This window comes from Rhinolophus ferrumequinum, chromosome 14 (genome assembly GCF_004115265.2).
Source record: "Rhinolophus ferrumequinum isolate MPI-CBG mRhiFer1 chromosome 14, mRhiFer1_v1.p, whole genome shotgun sequence".
Taxonomy (NCBI): Eukaryota; Metazoa; Chordata; class Mammalia; order Chiroptera; family Rhinolophidae; genus Rhinolophus; species Rhinolophus ferrumequinum.
This window is the reverse complement of record NC_046297.1, coordinates 51,710,039-51,722,058: the sequence shown is the minus strand read 5'-3', so window position 1 is coordinate 51,722,058 and position 12,020 is coordinate 51,710,039.

The window sequence follows — 12,020 nt, the reverse complement described above, 5'->3', positions numbered from 1 at the left end:
CTACCCAATAGTTCATAAAGAGCTGTTGATGGAGCTACATCTCATGCCTCCTGATTTGAAGTTAAATATTTTTGTATTTCCATTTTCTTCTCTACCTTCATATTCTTTTCTTCCTTGCATGGTGACTCCACAATACTAATAGTTACTATTTATTAAGTACTTAATAGACATGAATTTGTGTGAACTATACTTAGTGCTTTTTCTATCTTTAACACTTTAAGCGGCCAGTGAAATAGGTACAATTATTTACCCCTTTTTACAGATGAAGAAAAGGTGGTCTGGAAGATTTAAATGCTCAAGTTGCACAGTTAGTGGTAGTATCAGGAAATGAACACATATCTGTACAACTCAAGGTCTAAGCTTTTAAGAACAATGGAAAACTGGCTCTGGTAATATTCTGTACTTAGGTTGCTCTACCTCCTAAATCCAGATATTTCACTTCCTTGTAAAGGTCAAGGAAGTGAAGCTAACTTTTCAAAATACTCTTAATTAATTTACCCTAAGGAATGATGAATGATAACAATGTGTTAACTTGCTGGAGATATTTGATTTTTATCAAAGTACTAATGTTATTAGCCAAAAAATTAAATTGTTAGTATTGGAAATTCACCCTTCAATGACTGGCTATTAAGAAAAAGATTCTGGGTTATGAGAACCATTCTATGTCTGTGATTTTGATTCTTGTAGAGTGCGATAAAAGCATATCAGACTTTCGAAATACAGTTTATTTTCAACTCTGATTACAAAATCATTGGATGGAGGATTTGAGGGAGCTTACTTCATATTTTTGAGCCTCAGTTTTCTTGCCTATAATTTGGAAATTATAATTATACCAATATATAGAATTATTATATTTAACAACTGTTTTCATTCAGTGAATGGGGAGATAACAGACATTATGAATAATTTAATAATTTTCTAATTTTAAAGGGCTTATCTTTTACTAAATCATAAACTTTTAGATTTGGAAAGAACTAGACAATCCCTGTAGTCTAGTGATGGTGAGACTTTTCTGGAAAATGCACCTAAGGTGGTTTGATGATGCAGTGGAAATGAAAGGTGGATAGTGGGTTGGGATTGGCTCTCCCATCTCCATCCACACTTCACTAAGATAATTTCTTTTATTTTACATACATACACACACACACACACACACACACACACACACACACAAAGTTCTGACAATTAATTTAGTGAAGTCATCCTAGAAAAAGTTCTACATGCCTCATTGCTGAATATCACTATGGTCACCTTCGAATAGGGTTTCCAGGTGGGAATTCCCACCCGTTCTCAGGAAACTTCTTTGCTTTCCCATTTCTGAATTTCGAGATATAAATTGATTTCTATTCTCCATGATGAATTGTTTCCACAAAGTGATGGCTGATACTACCAACTACGTGGGTTCAAGGAGCCAATTTTCCCGATTTCCCAAACAACTTTTTTTGGGATTTGGGAATGGAAAAGCAAAACAATTCCAGAGAATGGCCAGGAATTCCCACCTGGAAACCCTACCTTTGAAGCATTCCTCTTGGAAAGCTATGCACTGACGCCAATGCGTAGTCCACCCTTCAAAGCAATTTTGGAACTCTTTTTCTAGAATGGCCATCAAAGCTGTCATCCTATTAGCCTTGATGTCTTGAATGCCATCAATATGTCTTCCTTTCTACATTTCCTTTATCTTCAGGTAAAGAAAGAAGTCCCTGGGGCCAGATCAGGTAACTAGGGAGGGTGTTCCAATACAGTTATTTGTTTACTGACTAAAAACTCCCTCACAGACAGTGTATTGTGAGCTGGTGCATTGTCATGACGCAAGAGCCATGAATTGTTAGCGAAAAGTTCAGTCACCTAACTTTTTCATGCAGCCTCTTCAGCACTTCCAGATAGTAAACTTGGTTAACTGTTTGTCCAGTTGGTACAAATTTGTAATGCATAATCCCTGTGATATAAAGAAAAAGCAACATTGCAACAAGTTTGTGAACTTAATTGTCAGACCTCGTATATCTTTCTTCACATTCTTCTGCATAATTACAATAGCTTTGTTAAAATTATTTTCTGCTAAACCCAACAGGTAGTTATCTCAAAGTTGAAATCACATTTCTTCTTTTTCATAGTAACTACAATGCATGATATATGAACACATTCTTTCTATTCTATTTCCCTGAGAGACTAGGATTTTAAGCCTGTACCAGGACCACCTTTAGAGTACCTTAATGTCTCTCACTGCTTCCTAATTTTGCCATTGAGCCTTTTTAAGCATACTTTTAAAATATGAGTCAAGAGTCTCATTTAGTTCTCCACAGTTTTTGAAGATGATAAACTAAAACTACAATGAAGATGGACAATTAAGAGCTAGTCTTGATTAAAAGAAAGTGAGCAGATAAAAATTCCAAAATAATTGAATAAATTCAGTGGAGATGCAGGTATTCAGATATCTGAAATCAAAATAAATATTTTCTTAGTTTCATGAAAATTTTTATATTATTCAGAGTAGGATTTGACACTTTCAGATGCCAGTTTTTCCCTTACAAATGTCAACTATTAATTTCAGAAAAAAATAGATTTTATTTCCAAAATTCAGCAATTAAGCACAAAAAGTGATAGATATGAGAGATTATATTCATAAAAAATGTTTGGGAAAGTACCAAGGATTTTTTTCAGAATCATGCCTGTATTCTATACAAACATATTATTATGTTCCTATTTTGAAATATTTAAAAATGATCTTTTGAAAACTGTTAACAATTCTCTGTACATAAACATCTCAAAATCTCTTGTCTCTGACTGAGATAACAAAATAAGCACAGTTGGAATCCTAATATGATTGTGCTTTTATGATTTCATTTCTGTCCACAGTTCATAAATTACTATACTATCTGTCAATGTTCTGATTACACTTGTGAAAGAATATAATGCTTCTAGAGTGAAAAAGAAGATATGCATCCTCAGTTCTTTAAACATATGACATTTGATATGGTTAATAGCATTATAATAGAACAATGTTGTCTTTTCTCTATAAAAGTGACACTGCTGATATATGCCCAGTAGAGGAGAGACTATAAATTGCTTTCCTGGAACAATATAATATATGACTTTCTTCACCTATACTCTTTGTTTAGCCCTCTTGTAACAAGCATAACACACTTATTGTAATTTTTGTTTTATTTTAGGTGTACTATTTGTGATTTACCTAGCCCTATCAAGATGATCTTAGAGCAGCAGTAGGTTACAAAATGTATTTTAGCTGTGTAACTCTGTTTCCAAACAAAATCTTTCTTAGAGGCACAACATGTAGTCTCATAAAAGTCTGGCTACAGTTCCCGATGAGATGAAATTCCCTCCCTCTCCTTCCAAGGTACCCCCAGAGAACATTCAGCCCAGAACCCAATGGATCACTATTTACAATCCCTCATAAATTAATGCCTCATTAAAAAAAATTCGAGGATCAAAGGACCAGGCTGTGAAATGCTTAAGATAAATAATTACATTACTGTCATAATAGGAAATATTTGAGTGATTATTTGGGAACCATTGAGTGTTATAGCTGCATTATCTCAGATATTCCTTATTCTCATGTTCTTAAGATAAGTACTATTTCCGGGTACTATTCTTAATCCATTTTGTAAAAAGGAAACTGAGCTCACATTGTACTTAAGGGAACTTTTCTGTGTATAACAACTAGTAAATGCTAAAGGCAGTATTTGGACGGAGGTAATTTGACTCAGAAATCTCCTTAAATACTGATCATATATTATTTTCTGTCTGACCTCAATTTCATCATTTCTAGAATTACCCCCTTCTCTACCTAAATCTATGTGATTCTAATGGTAAGGAAAGTGGAGACACCCCCCTCAAACAAAACAAAACAAACAAACAAGAAAAACCACACAAGCATTTTACCTAGGGTGGCCATTCAAAATAAATCTTATCTAAAGTGATTGGTCCAGGGTGGGATATGTAATTAGGGTCAATCTCTTTTTCGGAGATTGTAATATATGCAGGAAGAGAAGTCGCTCTCATGCATTTTAAGTACCTATAAATCTGGATCGGCTGTGAAAGGGAATTGGAAGGCATCTCTCTCACCATGTGGATATAGTATACCACAGGGCTTCCAGGTGGGAATTCCCGTCCATTGTCAGGATTTTTTTTTTTTTTTTTTTTTGCTTTCCTGTTCCTGGGACATTGGGAAAATCAGCTCCTTGAACCCAGTAATACCCACAATGGAAAATAAACATTTGTATCTCTTAGACATTTTTCCTATTTATCGCTAGGGTTTCTGGGCGGGAATTCCCAACCGTTTTGGGAAATTTTTTCCACGTTTCCATTCCTGAATCCCAAGAAAAGTTTTGGTTGGGAAATCGGGAAAATTGGCTCCTTGAACCCAAGGGTTGGTAGTATCAGCCATCACTTTGTGGAAACGATTCATCGTAGAGAACAGAAATCAGTTTATATCTTGGGATTTGGGAACAGGAAAGCAAAAAAATTCCTAAGAATGGGTGGGAATTTGCACCTGGAAACACTAGTATACCATAGACCAAAGCCAAGAGGAGAATGATGCTAAATATTCTCCTGAATTTCTCAGTTGTGAAGGAAAAAAAAAATACATTGTTTATTTCTTTTTCCCATGAGCTAATTTGTGTTGGCTTATATCTGTGGTCCCAACAGCTACATAATAACTCTCTCGTTTATCGTTTAGTCCTCATTTATTTTTTACATTGAATTAACCCCAAACATACATAATAAAGAGAAATATTTTTCTCAAGCTTAATACTACTGGGGATACAGAAATGTATAAGGCCCAACTTTATTCAAAGAAGGGATTGAAACAGACATTGAAATAAACTGGTGCACAGAGGAATGCAGTATAATCTAGTTGTGCTTAAAATGTCATTTTTTCCATTTGAAAAGAAGAATCATGGACTGAATCTTAAGGACAGGTAGCATGAAAATGAGGGTTATAGCGCTTTTCAGGCTTAGAAAATATGATGTAGAAAGTTCAGAGTCAGAAAAGAGCATAACTGACTTGGAAGAAGTAAGGAATTCTTTGAAATAATTGATATTACAAAGAAACAAAATATATACAATCAGTGCTAATCTAAAACTTGGACTATGACATTTTATGTGACTTAAGTGCATGCTGTAATGATAGGTATTACTCTTTACATCTTGCATTTATTTTAAGATAAATTCTGAATAAGGGGGAGAAGGTAGTCTATAGATTTATGATTGAGAAAAAAATTATCTAGTAAAATGTAAGGTCATTGTGGGAAATAAATATTCTTTGTAACAAAATTATTTTTAGAATTACATTTCGGTTAATTCAATCTCAAGTCCAAAGACTCTATTAATGTGTATTTCTTATACAGATAATCTAATCATTTATTTTCTCAGAGTCAAAATTTGGTAGTATAATTTCACTAACTATGTACTGGTATTGGTAACAGCTGATTTTCTCAGGTCTGATGAAACAGGCAAGAGATTGGAAAAAACAAAAAAACAATATTTTAATAACATATTTTTGATGCTGAGTAAATATTAAGCATAGGGGGTTAGTAATACAAACAAAAGATGTTTCATGCCAGTTGATGAATCAGTCAGTAGTAGTAGAGGTTCTAGGATTAAAAAAATAATAATAATAGATAAAAATAAAAAAATAAAATTTTTCCACTCCTCTGAGAATGTTTTTTTTTTTTTTTGGGGGGGGCGGAATATTGGGGGACAGTGTGTTTCTCCAGGGCCCATCAGCTTCAAGTATTTGACCTTCAATCTAGTTGTGGAGGGCACAGCTTAGCTCCAAGACCAGTCGCTGTTTTCAGTCTTTAGTTGCAGGGGGAAAAACCCATCATCCCTTGTGGGAATTGAACTGGCAACCTGTTGTTGAGAGCTCTCACTCTAACCAACTGTGCCATCCGGCCGCCCAACTGAGAACTCTTTTTGATTCCACATAACACAATTTAATGAAGTCCAATTCCCTTAATGCTATATACTAGGATACTGACAACCTAACCAGTTGGTTACCAATATCATTTCCTTCCATTTTACTGATTCAGTTTTCTAATTCCGCAAAAACTCTCCTTGTTTTGCATAGTACCACATGTATAATTCTCTCATACAAGCCATTTGAACTTCCTCACTCAGCTCTTTCATCCTGTGGAAACTCTTCTTCATTCTTAAAGATACAGCTCAAAAGTCATTTCTTTAACTACTGTATTTTTAGATTTATAGCTGAAAACCTTACTGCCACTACCACCACTGTTTAGCCAAAGGCCTGACTGACATATAGTTATCTTCACTATATAAAGAGAAAACAGAGGAAGAGAGAATAGAGAAAAATAAGAGAACCAACCACAAAACATTCAGTCTAGTGACAATATATAGGAATTGTCTGCATTTTCAAACAATTACCTCATTGTAGTAGGGTATTTGTGGTTTCACTACTTACTGTTGTAACTAGTTTCCATTTACTCAGTTAGGTGCCAGTTACTCAGTTAGGTGTCAGTTACTATTGTGCTGACACCTAACTGAGCACAATAAACTGAGCACAATAAATCTGTTTAATAAAACAGATAAAAAATGTCTGTTTTATTATAGACATTGTGGTATAATAAAAAAATATATAGCATTCTTTCCTTTAAGCACCACACTTTTCTTAGGGAAAAAAACACATTTATATAGTACATATTTTCAACATAATATAATTGCTATAATAAAATAATTTACAAAGGACTATGGGAATAGAAAGGAGAAAGCATTTAGTTTTAAACAAGGGTTTTGGAAAGATTTTCAATGTACCCTTACAAATAGTTTCCCAGTTAATTTTATTAACATATTCTTTGTTGAAAATCAGAAAGAAATTTAAAAAAATCTTAAAATTTCTCGTACATGTTTTTTAACTGAAACCTTTGGAATTTTTTGAGCATATCTATATAAAGTATTAAGGTATTATTATATAATGATTCTTTATATGCTCACTTATGAATGTACTAAGCAAAATAGCATATCAATCAAATTAATCACATGCCCAAGCAGAGGCACACCCTATAAACCCTTCACCCTCACTTTCTGCTACACACAAATGGTTTCTTAGTCACTTAAGCAAGGAAGTCCATTTATAGTCTATCAATGTCAGAGCTGTATTTTAATTATCATAAATACTTTACTATTAATCATTTTCCCCAGGAATTTGATATTTCATTAAAATAGCCATGTTCATCAATCATATTTATAATCTACAGTTTTCTTAAATGAAATCTATACCTATCTTCATATAAAATCTACTTTTCTAATCTTATTACCTACAATTATAATAAGAAAAAATCAGTGAGACAAACTTGAAACCACTAGTTTCTTTAAATTTTGTTTCAATATTAATAATGTGCTTGGGTGTATCCATCATTATAATCGATTTTGTCATAACATGATTAAGTAAAGAAGTAATTTGCACTCCTGTAAAATGGCTTTGGTTATGAAGGTATCATGCCTCCATCTGGTTCCTTTCAGATTTTGCTATTATAGAGCACACTAATTTTTACAAGGCTAAAAGGTATAAAGGGTCGGGTTGTCACAGAGTACCGTTAAAATATGAAATGCTTACTGTCCAGTATTACTGGACAGTAAGCATTTCGTTATTTTACAATTTGAAAAATATTTCTATATATATTGCTCCTTGAAGAGCTAGAATTGTTTTTCTTATTGTATTAGGTTGATGCAAAAGTAATTGCAGTTTTTGCAATTCTTTTAACCGTTTAATCTGCAATTACTTTTGCACCAACCTAATAGAAGAAACACTAAACTGATGCAAGCATTTATATTCCAGTTATGGTTCTGCAGTTTGGATTTATGTGTATGTGTGGACATAAACAGAGATTTGGATAATTATCAATTCTTTCATTCATATGTTGAGTACCCACTAAATGCTAGGAATTGTGTTTTTCAGAACAAAGCAAGCATGGGTAGAGCTTAGAGCATAATGGGGGGGAGCTGCTGTAAGATTTTATAAGTAAAATCTTAACAAATGTGTACAAATGCAATTAAATGCTCTAGGTAAATGAAATGCATGAACTAAGAGGACGGAATGACTTTTGATGACCTCTTCAGCCATGACTTTAAGGTACCATTTTTACTGAGGCTTGGAAGGAGAATGACAATAAAACTAAAAGAAAGAGACTCTGAGAGTGAAGAAAGAGCAGTTGAACAGGCGTTGGTTTGGAAAAAGTCTGAGTATTCAAGAAACCTGAACTAAGAAAAATAATGTATTCGATTATTTATCCTATATTTTAAAAACAGTAAAATTGGATATTTCATTATTATTATTATTAGTAGTAGTAGTAGTAGTAGTAGTAGTAGTAGTAGTAGTAATATGTAGAAAGTATTCTGTAAAACACATACTGACTCACCTAACAATTTTGTACAATTGATACAAAAGCAATATGATACATATTGATCCACTACAAGGGAAATGTTAAAATAGTTATTCATGGATTCAAATTCAAGGTTATATTTCAAAGGTTATGGGAAATAAAAGCCTTCTTCCTAAGAACTTCATCTAATGATCACTAATCATTGAGTTAATATGGTATTGTTTCAGTTGCAGAAATGTTTTATACAAGTTCATATATCTTAGTGGAAGATGTAGCTTTCTTTTCTCATCCCCCAAAATGAAGTCAGACTTTGATAATGACTTTAAACATAGAGGACATTTATGTGGAGAGGGAACAGCACTCAGAAATGCTGACAGTTCACTCAAAAGCATATGTCATTCATATGCTGTCTGCATCTATTATGTTGCCTGGAATACTGTTTATGAGATCACTAAAATAGTGTTAATAGTGATGTTCAGAAGTGATTTCTGCTTTCTTTTCTCAGTAGAATTTAGCTTTTTTTTTCTTCTATTTTATGGTCCTAATAATACTGAAAGTGTTTCAGTTAAAATACAAAGTTGTACATTATGTAATCAACCTGTGAGCAAATGGATGATAAAGGATTTGTAATAATAATCATTGTATTTCCTGGCTGTCAGGTTTTTGCTCATTGGGAAGGATTCCCAAAGTCCTTACAATGAAGTATACACAGTGACCCGCAGAAGCCATTATCTCCCTTACCCTTTACATGTTTTCTACTCTGTCTCATGCTCACCGCACTCTGTGTGGGCTGGTCTCCGGGCTGTACTTGGACTCTAACTGTACTGCCATTTCCGGCTTTGACCCTGTTACCTCAGTCTGCAGTGCTCATCCCCCAGACATCCACAGGGCTCACTGTCTCCCTTAACCTTCACATTTATTCTCAAATTATAGCATATCACGGACGCCTTCCTTGAGCAGCACAGATAAACCAGCAGCCTCCGTTTCCACACTACTGCTCCCTTGCCACACACTATTTATCTTATCATGCCTTGTTTTTCCCCATAATATTTTCCACTTGACATATAATAAATTAATTTGTTTGTTGTCTCTCGCATGCTCCATGAGAATAGGAATTTTGTGTGTTTCCCTGCTTTAGATCTCCCATGTCTAGAAAACTTCCTTAAATCTAAAAGATAATTAGTAACATATGTATTATATCAATGAATTAATTTAGGACTTCAGTGTTTCATTGGTCAATTTTAATTTATGAGTAAAACTTTTGCGTTTATAATATTCACAAAAAGTCAAAGATTAAAGGAAATCCTCCAGTGTTTTTTTTTCTTTCTTTTTTCTTTTTTTAATGGATAATAGTACTGTTGGAGATCTCTTTTAAAATGTAGAAACACATATCTCAATTATGTCTAATTCAAATGATTTGGTATTTTCATAATTATCCTATTTCAAATTCTTTTGTAAAATTAAAATTTAAAAATCAGAGGACTGAATTTGTTAGTGAAGATTAATTGGAACATAGCTATTGACTTAATAGGCTAGTTTTTGAGCACTGTAATGAGAGAAGAGCTAACAACACTCTTTCCTCCCTCTCTTCCAGCCTTACTGATTAGCTGGCCCCATGCCTATATCCTGCTCCCCTGGATCAAAGGAGAAATGGAGGCTGCCCTCTAACCAGGGTCAAGAGTCAAGCATCCTTTCCTATCAACACTGGAGTCCTATGTGAAACTGGAGGCAGACATCCCTCTTTTTCTTCCCTTTTCATGTTTCATGTTGTGGGCCCTTTTTAAAATAATTCAGGTACTGTCTCTCTGAAATTTCATGTTTATTCTATATTCATCTCTGAGGTCTAATGAGCAAAATATAAAGTTCAAGTTGTTTAATTAATGGTCATGTGCTGTGTAGATCAGCAACTGGAACTCAGCAATCCAAAACAAAGTAGAGGAGTAGGTAACATGAGGGAGAATTCTCAGAGAGCAATCTCCAGAGCTGTACTTAAAAAGCAAGTCTCCCACAGCAGGGTGGTGGCAAGCATCCTGACACTTCCCTATTCAGAAAATATTCAGAAGTTAGGAGTAAAGAAGGAGGCAAGCTGCTAAAACCACCGAACAGACAGAATAAAATTGTAGAACAATAATTTTGGTCTTAGAACCAGGCAGAGTCCATGTTTTCTGTCGACAATAATATGACAGATATTAGCTGTGCCATCATAATTTTGATTAGTAAAATGGACAAAAAGGATAAGAGTCTGTGGGGAAGACTGAATGAGATTAAATAACCTGCCATCTAATAGGTGTACACTGCCTGTTTCTTAGCGTTCTTTTGTATCCAAACACATAGTATGATCTTAGTTAATACTTGGTAAGTAAATGCCATGATTTCAGATGTGTTCACTGAATCCCACGGTGACACCTTTAAAAAAAATAGTTTACACACAATCTAGCAAAATAAATAGCACATATCATGCAGTCAGTTCCATTTTCTGGCTCGATACGTTATATAAATGTAATTGCCACCTTTATACCCACCACTACCACCACTGGTTTCCCTAGTGCTGGTTCTACCATCCTGTTAATAAGAGAATACAGTAGAGGAGTAAGAGAGAGTTTAAAATAACATTTGATTTTTTTCAAATAGGAGAAGGGAGAGAAGGCTCATCTAAATAAAATTGAGTCACATGCATGCCTATGTTTTTAATAATCCTTTGACATGTAAATTATATGAGACAGAGTTACTCATGATGTACTAAAATGTGTCTCTAGCTATGAAGACAGCAAATGTGTCTGTATTTAATACAACAATTTGAAAAGTGAAGGGAGTTAATGATCAAATGAAGAACATTATTGGTTTTTAGTTTATTGTTAAAAAAAAATTCAGGGACCTTAGGAAATATAATTGGTCATTTGCACCATTCAAAACTGAATGGATTTTCAGATTGAAAAAATATAGGATAAAATATTATATATTAGGACAAAGTTTTATTAGTTGATTTGCTATTATAATCCTTTAAAAATAAGGATTGTCACAGTGTGACCATAATTCTTTCAGTGTGGATATAAGCAATCACAGAATAGTTGTCTTTAATAAAATTAATCCCAGAAGTACAGTTGGTCCATATGTACATGATAATACTGAAGAACTACTGAATATAATTTGACATAAAGTAACTCTAGTTTTCCATATGTTAAATAAAAGAGAAAAATAAATGTTGATTCGAGGAAAAGATGTATACCTGTGTAAAAATATTAACTTATGTGTCTTAAATTTATTTTTCAATTACAGTTGACATACGATATTATACTGGTTTCAAGTGTGTAACATAGTGATTAGACATTTACATACCTTATGAAATGATCACCCCAATTAATCTAGTACCCACCTGACACCTTACATAGTTATTACAATGTTACCCATTGTGTTCCCAATGCTGTACTTTATATTCCAGTGACTTTTTAAATAACTGGCAAATTGTACTACTTATTCCCCTTTCACCTTTTTCACCTGTCCTCGAAACACCCCACCCATCTGGCATCTACAAATTTGTTTTCTGTATAAGTTTGTTTTGTGTGTTTATTTATTTTGTGTGTGTTTTTTAATATATTCCAAAACCAAAAAGCATCATTAAAATGTCAATACTATCCAAAGCAATCTACAGATTAAATGCAATCC